General features: G+C 35.9%; 1 protein-coding gene across 1 annotated transcript in view; it reads left to right on the top strand.

Annotated features, from left to right (window-relative positions):
* Positions 1-553: 553 nt before the first annotated feature.
* Positions 554-9632, top strand: part of LOC112861989 (EGF-like photoreceptor maintenance factor) — a 320134-nt gene continuing 311055 nt past the window's right edge. Inside the window, exon 1 of the mRNA XM_025925163.2 lies at positions 554-713. The gene's annotated coding sequence lies outside the window, so the exon portion shown is untranslated. The remainder of the gene's footprint in view (positions 714-9632) is intronic.

The raw sequence follows: 9632 nt of genomic DNA, 5'->3' as shown, positions 1-9632 counted from the left end.
ACCCCAAGATAAAGAGTCATATGCTCTTCTAGCTGAGCCGGGAAGGCACCCCACTATATGGTTTGATAGAGAGATTTTCTATCTTTATATAGAAATGCACCTATAGATTTTCTAATCTTTTGTGTCACAGATTTTTTTCAGTACTTTCCTATTGACGTGTAATTACACCAAATAAAGTTCATTGATTTAAGTATATAATATGATTTATAGACATTCATATCTGAATATTTTAAGAATCTAATGAATACTATTTCACATGTGCAAAAACACAGATTTTGTTTCCTACAATTTCAGGGTGTTTATTTACCTTTAAAGCCCATCCATCAATGACAAAATTTTTGCTCTAGGTCTTTTCCTCTGGACTGGTGGTTGATTATTTGAGACAATGACTTCACAAATCTATTATACTTATGTGTCAGAATTTCTTAATATTGAGTCTAATGTTTGTAAATATAAACTTTATCTTTTTATATGAATGCTAACTATAAATGCTATGTTCTTATCTACAGGATTAGCAGAATGTACTATGACCTTTTTTTTTCTTTCAGGTGCAGGTTTACTTTTTCCATCTTTCAGTGGGAATTCCTATCTAGAATTACCTTTTTTTATAACCCTGGATGAGTTCACATGTGTTCCAGGGAAAGAACATAACAGAACTGTTACCATCTACTTGACTATAAAAACAAACACTTTGAATGGAACTATTCTCTACAGTGAGTATTAAATGTTGGACTTCCTATATGTCAGTTTTCTTTCTCAAATGTTAACCTATTGAAGCAATGAATTATTCATTTAAATATTGTAGGAAAACTTTTCTAGCTTAGTGCATGAAGCATTACCAAAAGAAAATCTTAGTTCTTTCTAGTTTTCTTAAGAAGTTTCTTTAATTTATGAGTTTTTCAATGGAACATGACTTACAAACAGGCTGTGAACCAGCAAGGAAGAATATAGCAAGCATATGAATTTGATGGCATATGGCTATAGCAGTAAAACATAAATGCTTCAAATGTTTCAGAGCATATTTTTATAATATAAATCACTAAATATGAATTGAATTCAATACTTAGTAATTTGTAAAATGGCATTCCAAAGCTGAGGTTCATTCGATAATTGGGAAAATTTCCTATCACACTTTTAGCGTTATCTTAGCTGGTTAGAAAAATAGTATAGTATTAACAGTATTTATTTAAGGAAATGCATCTATATCAAGGTTTCCCTAATTACGCAATGTGCTCACAGGGATTTCTATAACCAGAATTTACAGATTTCTTTCTTCTATGGCTGAACATCACTAAAGTATATTCCGTGCAGTATTCCAAATGTGATAATGTTTTTTTTTCTTTTTTTCTTTTGAAATGAATATACAATAATTTTAACAATTCCCTATATTGGAGGTATAATGTCTTCAGTGCTTAGATAGATTATCCATTCTAGGGAAAGTCATTATTTCTAAAAATATTTTCTACTCTACTTTGAAATATTTTGCAAACTTGAGTCATCATTTTGTACTTTGCAAAAAAATTAAACCTTTTTATTAATGGCTATGAGTAAAATGCTTAAAAGAAGCATTTATTGGAAAACGGGGTGAAATTAGAAGTTTTGAATATTAAAACTGAAAATTTGGGGCACCTGGGTAGCTCAGTTGGTTGAGTGTTCAGTTCTTCATTTTGGCTCAGGTCATGATCCCAGGATCATGAGATCAAGCCCTTGTATCAGGCTCCATGCTGGGCATGGAACATGCTTGAGATTCTCTCTCTCCCTCCTGCTGCCCATATCTCCTGCTTGCATCATCTATCTATCTATCTATCTATCTATCTATCTATCTATTAAATTATTCTATATTAAAGATTATATACATTAAAAATCAATTTAAAAATTTTTTTAATGTTTATTTATTTTTGAGAGAGAGAGAGAAAAACAGAGCCTGAGTTGGGGAGGGGCAGAGAGAGGGGGAGACACAGAATCCCAAGCAGACTCCAGACTTTGAGCTATCAACGCAGAGCCCAACACAGGGCTCGAACTCATGAACTGTGAGACCATGACCTGAGCTGAAGTCGGGCACCCAACCAACTGAGCCACCCAGGCGCACCTACACTAAAAACAAATTTTAAACTGAAAACTTGTTATATTTTAGAAAGAAACTAATGTCAGAACTAGACAAACATTATTTATTTCCCAGGAGTGTAAGCACCCATGTTAAAATGATGGCTTTAGAATGAATTATTTATAAATCTGATTTATTTATATTTAGAGAGAGAGAGAGAGAGAAGAAAAAAAAGGAAAAGGAAAATTTGTTTTATGTATAAAACCTAAGTTGTGGTAGACAACCATGAAATTTGGAGGTAATAGTATATTGCAGGGGAAAGGAAACAAAACAAAACACAGAACAAAAGACACAAACATAATAATTTAAAGACACAAAGCAAAGTGATTTTCTGGCTTTGCAATTTTTTTAAGTTATATAGAGTAAGACGGTGTTTTCTTGTAGAGAGTGTGTCTTTACCAACTAAAAACAGCTCATTGCCAAAGAAGCAGCCAGCCCCTGGGAAGTCTCCTCTGGGCTCATGCTCCTGGCTCATATCTATGCTTGTGCTCAATGTGCTCTTTTTAAAAGCCATAAAAATACATGCCAAGCATATATACACCCTGTCCAAGTTGGTACTTTAATTTAAACCAATAAACTGAAGATGTTAGTGCCATAAGATTATTCTTGCTTTTTATATCCAGTGACCTCCAAAAAAAAAAAAAAATCAAACTAGAAATTATTTAAAAAAAAACAAAACACCATGCCTTTGTAATGATTATCAATTTCTGTCTTTGTCTTACATAATTGTTGTCCCAGAACTGGATACAGCAAAGCTATTTACTCAAGGGAGTTTCATAGCCTGTGAATGGAGAAAATATTTTTGTCTAGAAAGCATTCTTTTGTTCATCTGTTGAGTGGTAATTTAATCCTACACTGTTGGGAATACCTCAGCAGAATGTTTCATGGGATTTTTGCTTTCAGCCTTCTTCGAATTTATCAACCTCATAAAAGCCTCACAACAGATGAACATGAAGATTTTTGTGATTCAGTTAAACATCCGTAGTTTAAAAGGTGTCCCTTAACTTGACTTAAGGGCTAATTTTCTTTCCTTTGAAGTCAGTATATTACATGTAGGAGCAATTAAGAATAGTGAGGAAATTAGAACAGATGTTTCACTTTAGAGACTAGGAGTTGATTTTTGTCTGTTTTTTGTTTTGTTTGTTTTTTAGTTTTGTCATTTTCATTCCTGGACATTTCAGTAAAAACTCAAATCATTCTACAAACATTTATTGAATACTTGTGTTTTATATCACCCAATTTTAAAGGGAGAAGGATAGAGAAATATCAGGTTGATAAGCCGGTGTCGGCTTTGAATTATATTCCTAGTTCAAAAGTGTAGATTTATCTTTTCTCAGTTTGCCTCACCAACTAATTGATGTTGAAAAGGAACAAAAGGAAGATAAAACTGGAATCCTTATGGGGTTACAGTAAAAATCCTTAGAAAGGATAGTTTAAAAAAGAACTCTCTGTGGGAGAGAGACAGCTCTGAGAACAGCAGTCAAGATGAAAAGAAAGCTTTTTGAATCTGCCACTGAACCAATTCAGAATTCTGGAACCCCGTCAAAGGAGCTACTAATAGGTCACGGGAGAAGGGATGAGACCACACAAAACTCTTTAGGTGCACTTTCAGAAAATGAGCTCTATTTGGCCAGCGGTATCAATCAGGAGGTTTCGTCATGAGATGTATTACTATGCAGTTGAATCCCATTCTGTGCTACTTCTTTGAAAAGAAATAAGCATGCCCTTTGGAAGTATGTGATCTTTGAGAAGTAGGAGCAGACATCTGACCAAGTTGCAGGAGGCAAATTACATGAGCAACTCCAGTGAGAGAACAAGATTCAGAAGCAATCTTTGTATTACTTAATATTTGTATTTGAGAAAGAAAGTATAAGAAGGGCTAGTCTTAGGTATTTATTCCAGGTAGAAATTGACAGAACAAGTAGGATCATTGGATCCTCCTTTTTCGTGCATTTGGGGAGGGCTAGAAGAAGAGATTTCTGAGATTGCTGAGGAAAACACATGAAATCTAAAGTATCATAACATCTGCTTTTCTCTATAAAATGATTCCCAGTAGAATACACAATATCTTCATTAGATACTTATTACGCCAAGGCCAGTGAAATCCCACAGTAGTTCCTGACAGCATTTAATAAATATCTTCTTATCTTCTTTTCTTAGAGAAAAAAGTGTGCTCAGTTTTAATCAATTTTACAATGTGCACTGTAAAATTCTTTGAATATCTTTGTCCCTCCTTGATAGCTCCCAGTGGAGCTTGCTCCAGACGGCTAGGAGAGGGAGTGGAGTGGAAAGCATGGTTGGATGAATTCATACATTGCCATTTACAAGATACACAAAGATTGCTTTTCATCTTATTTTTTATGACAGGAAAGTCAAATTCAACAAATTTTAACTGAGTGCCAAGAAAGCACATCACACTCTTCTAGGCACTGTGACCTGTACAAAGAGAGATAAGAAATAACCTATACCCTTTTCTCACCGTTTAGCTGACTGTGATAGGACTTAATTATAATAGGAGTAGAAATTAAGAACAAGGGCTGAGTAAAGAGATTCCTTACACTAGGAATCTGTGTTTATGTCTCTTCACCTAAATAGGGAACACTTAGTAATCTGGAATTATGTTTTACATCTCTCTTCCACCCACCTCCTCAGTACTTCACCAGTGCCTTGTGTAGAGTAAGGTTTTTAAGAATTGTTCATGGGGCGCCTGGGTGGCGCAGTCGGTTAAGCGTCCGACTTCAGCCAGGTCACGATCTCGCGGTCCGGGAGTTCGAGCCCCGCGTCGGGCTCTGGGCTGATGGCTCAGAGCCTGGAGCCTGTTTCCGATTCTGTGTCTCCCTCTCTCTCTGCCCCTCCCCTGTTCATGCTCTGTCTCTCTCTGTCCCAAAAATAAATAAACGTTGAAAAAAAAATTTAAAAAAAAAAAAGAATTGTTCATAAAGTTCTGTTGATGAGTTACTCAGCTGTGATTGTTGTGATGAAAAATGAGTAGGTATTGAAACTATACTTTAATAAACCATTCTGTTAGTAAGCAAGTTTAAAAAAATGGTGCAGATTTCAAGGGTTTACTCAAAATTTAGCTTAAATCAAAGATAATTTTATCCTGGGTCTACTTAACGACGAGGAGCATAACAGGGGTTGGCAGTTTTTTCTGTAATGGCCAAAGAGTAAGTATTTTACGGGCCACACACTCTGTGTTACAACAGTTCAACTCTGCCAGTGTAGCATGAAAGCAGCCATAGACAGTATGGGACTGTGAATGAATACAGCTGTGTTGCAAAAAATCTTTTACTTGCAGAACCAAACAGTGGAAGAATTTGATCTGTGGGCTATAGTTTGCCAACCCTTGACCGAGAATGATGTGATTTGTTAGACGTCTCTTGAAAGAGAACATTGTGTTAAGAAAAATTAAACTCTATTTCTGTGATTGAAATTTATGAAGACATAAATCAGTGAGAGATACACAGTATTTCTATGTAATTCTATGTAATTATATCAAGAAATGGACCCGTGAGGAACAAACTTGCTTCTAACAGACAGAGGTAGGGGCAAAAACAAACAAATGAGCCCATTCAAGGATTGGAATTGGTGCCATGCCCACCTCAAGAACAGTAAAATCCAGTGATTAAGAAAATTACTGTGGAGCTAGACTATCTGGCTCTGCCCTCTGGGCAAATTATTTAACATCTCTGTGCCTCAGTATCTATAAAATGGAATCGTATTATTTGTAATAATACCAAAGATATGAAAATTTCGTTGTAAGGATGGGGAGAGTTAACACATTTAATATGCTTAAAATTGTGTTTGGTGTATGGCAACATGAAGTCAATGCTAAATATCTTCTTCAGCTAATGTTCTAATCCTTCCTCTCTCATAACTTGCCTGGTAAGGAGTCTTGGGAATTAGATGCCCAGGATGCTATATTCTTATCTAATAGGTGTCCTTAACATTACATCCATTTGATAGACATACCACCCTGGGAAAGAATATTTAGACTATAAAAAATCTTGGAATCAGAAATGAGACAGTAATGGAGCAAACAGTAGATGCAATTTTTTGTTTCATTTTTAACCATTTCATCCAAATGAGGAGGATTCATTTCCTGTAAGAATCTTGTGTTGTGAGTTGTATTTTCTTTCCTGGTTAAGCACAATTAGCAGCCGAGGCAAAATTAAAATAGGGTCTCAATAAATTTTAGCAACTGTCCCAGAAGCCACTCTGCAGCAGCATGTAATAAACATGTGTTAATAATTAATTATGTGTGCCAGGCTGCTGCCACAATGTAGCAGTTCTCCTGGAACTTCTCTGCCTCCCATTTTTTCACAGACCAACCAGATCACCCCAACCACGTTCTAACTACTAAAATGTGTTATTGCTCATGTTGCCCCCGTTGCTCTAAGATGTCTTCAACCCTGAGCCACTGCTGCTAAGATTGATACTGGGTTTGCTGCTGCTACATACAAATAAAGACCTTTAAGGAGAGCCAGGGAAGGGGAATTCTTCAGCTACAGTCAAAACATGTGTGCTCAACAGAGAACTCGATGCAAACTCAGGGAATAGTTTTTGTTACATGCCATGAAGGCGCCACCAGGGACGGAGAGATCATCCGCTTACTGCCATAGGCAGTCCTGATCAAAATGTCAGTAGGTAACCAAAGGTAGATGTGAACCCAAGTTAGCTGTGAATTAATTGTACAACACAAGATAAATCAATTAACCTTTATGTATTTCAGTTTGATGACAAATAATGCAGATGAATTTTTATTTTCAAGTTCACGGGGTCTGAAAATGTATATAGGGCACCTGGGTGGCTCAGTTGGTCAAGTCTTTGACTTTGGGTCAGGTCATGATCACATGATTCATGAGTTCGAACCCCACATAGGGCTCTGCACTGGTAATGGGGAGCTTGCCTGGGATTCTCTCTCTCTCCCTCTCTCTCTGCCCCTCCCTCACTCACACTTTCTCTCCCTCTCTCTCTCTCTCTCTCTGTCTCTAAAAATAAATAAATAAACTTAATAAAAAAAAAAAAAAAAGAAAGTGTGAGGCACCTGGGTGACTCAGTCGGTTGAGCATCCAACTTTGGCTCAGGTGGTGATCTTGTGGTTTGTGAGTTCGAGCCCCACATCGAGCTCAGTGCTGACAGCTCAGAGCCTGGAGCCTGCTGCTGATTCTGTGTCTCCTGTCTCTCTGCCCTCCCTTGCTCACATTCTGTCAATATCTCTCACAAAAATAAGTAAGCATTAATTTTTTAAGTGTATATAAAAGTGTTTTTGAAAAATACAAAGTACCATATAAAGGTATGAAGGGATTTTTTGTTTTATGAGAAATGGTAGAAATCTATATCACTTTATGGAAATTTCCAAATTGGACCATCTGTATACCTGATTTAATAAGCATACTATCTGTATTCATCACTATCGAGCCTATAAGGAATGGTGAATTTTATTTTAATTCAAACTGATGACCAGTTGTTTATTTGTACATGAACTCAAATCAAACTGTTGTTGATGTTTGGGAGCACTCATTACAATAGTTCAAATAGAGAAAAATTCTCATTTTTAATGGAAGTGGTACCATATAAACCATAATTACTCTCTTGAGTATTTCAATTAAGTGATAAAATATCTATGCTTAGAAATTTTGGGGTCTACAACCCAATATAATAACCAAGCAAACCAAAATTATAAAAACTTGAGGACATAATTCTTTCCCTCTCTCTGGCTTATTTCATTATTATTCCTTTCTTGTAAGACTAAATGTATACTGTATACTGTATAACATGTATATACATATACACTATGTATATAATTTATACATTTTAGACTCAATTATTAGGGTTATCTCTCTAAAATGCTATGATATGATATCTAGAAACTAGAGTTCTGTAATTTTTAAGTAATTATTAACATTTATTGTTCTAAGCAGCAGTTTCTATATTTAATAAATCTTAAATCAGGAGATACAATTGATGATTTCATTAGTATAAATTGGGGAATTACAGACTTTGTAAAGTTTCAAAATATTTTCTTCATAAATATTCAGAAAAACTCAAGACACAAAGGATTCATTGAAAAAATTACTACACAGCCTAAAAGCATAAAGAATCCTTTCAAAAAGGATAAGTTCACACTTCTCTGCTAATGGATCATCAAATGTCTTTTCAGCGAAACAACAGAATGACTCTTTTTCAATGGCTTAACATTGACATCTTCCACAGCCTTCAAGTCCTGTCCAAGGCAGCACAGATTGGATATTATGGGGAAAAAGACACTGCTCTTCACATTTGTCATATATCACAGAAAGAGAGATGCACATTTTCTTGATATTTTTAGGTTCAATGAGCACTGTTGAACTAAATTTAATGTGGCATATGGATTACTCAGCCCATAAAGTTTATTACAAAAATATACATCTGACAGTAGTCATTACTTATGATTTTCTTTAGAAGTTCTATTTTGAAAATTTTATATTTTATTTTACTAATTACCACTAATTTTTCATTTTTTTATTATAGTTGTATTTGAAAACATGTTTTTAGTACTTGTGAGATAATAGAGATATATATATTTGTCTCTGCCTCCAGTTACTGGCACAAAACTCCTAAAACCCTTGTAATTTCTTAAGTGATAACACTATGAGCATCTCTTGTTCTAATATTTCTCTTTGACCCTGTCCCTTCATACCAGGCTTCTAAAACTTTAGTAATTTGTAAGTGATAAATGCAGTAGGAGCATATTCTGTTCTAATAAGGGACTCTGGGTGGGATTCTGGATGGCTCCTTGGTGGGGGCTGGTCACCAGATAGACCAAACTTATGATTGATGCTTGGAATTTTCAGTCTAAGCCCCCCACCCTCCACAGAGGAGAGAGGGGCTGGAAATGGGGTTAATAACTGATCATGCTTACACAAGGAAGCCTCCACAAAATCCCAGTATCTCTCAGAGAGCTTCCAGGTGGGCAAATGCATCCTCATCAGGAGGGTGAAGCACCCAACTCCACAGGTGCAGAAACTTCTGCTCTTGGACCCTCCTATTCCTTACCCTATGTATCTCTTCATCTGAATGTTCATCTGTTTTCTTTATCATGTCCTTTAATAAACTAGTAAATGTGTTTCCCTGAGTACTGTGAACACCTCTAGCAAATTAATCAAACAATCTTTGGAATGTCTGATCTATAGCCAGTTGGTCAGAAGCACTGGTGATAACCTGGGCTTGCAACTGATTTCTGAGGTATGAATTATAGGTGGGGGGCAGGGGGCAGCAGTCTCATGGGACACCTAACTTGTAAGGTCTGACACTGTCTCCAGGTAGGTAGTGTCCAAGTTGAAATAAATGGTAGGACACTCAAATAGTGTCACAGAGAATTGCATGTATGGGGAAAAACCTCCACACATTTGGCAATCAGAAGTGAAGTGTTTTATTTGAGGAGTAAAGGAGACTCATGGGAAAGAAAAACACCATAGAAAAGTAGGGTTTTCCCTACATAGGAAAGTAGAAAATGGAATTTTTGTACTATAGTACTATTTGTGAA

The sequence above is a fragment of the Puma concolor genome, chromosome B2 (assembly GCF_028749965.1).
Source record: "Puma concolor isolate L17-30 chromosome B2, mPumCon1.1.hap2, whole genome shotgun sequence".
In the NCBI taxonomy this organism is placed as follows: Eukaryota; Metazoa; Chordata; class Mammalia; order Carnivora; family Felidae; genus Puma; species Puma concolor.
Note: the sequence above shows the minus strand (reverse complement) of the source record. Positions and strands in the feature narration are given on the sequence as shown.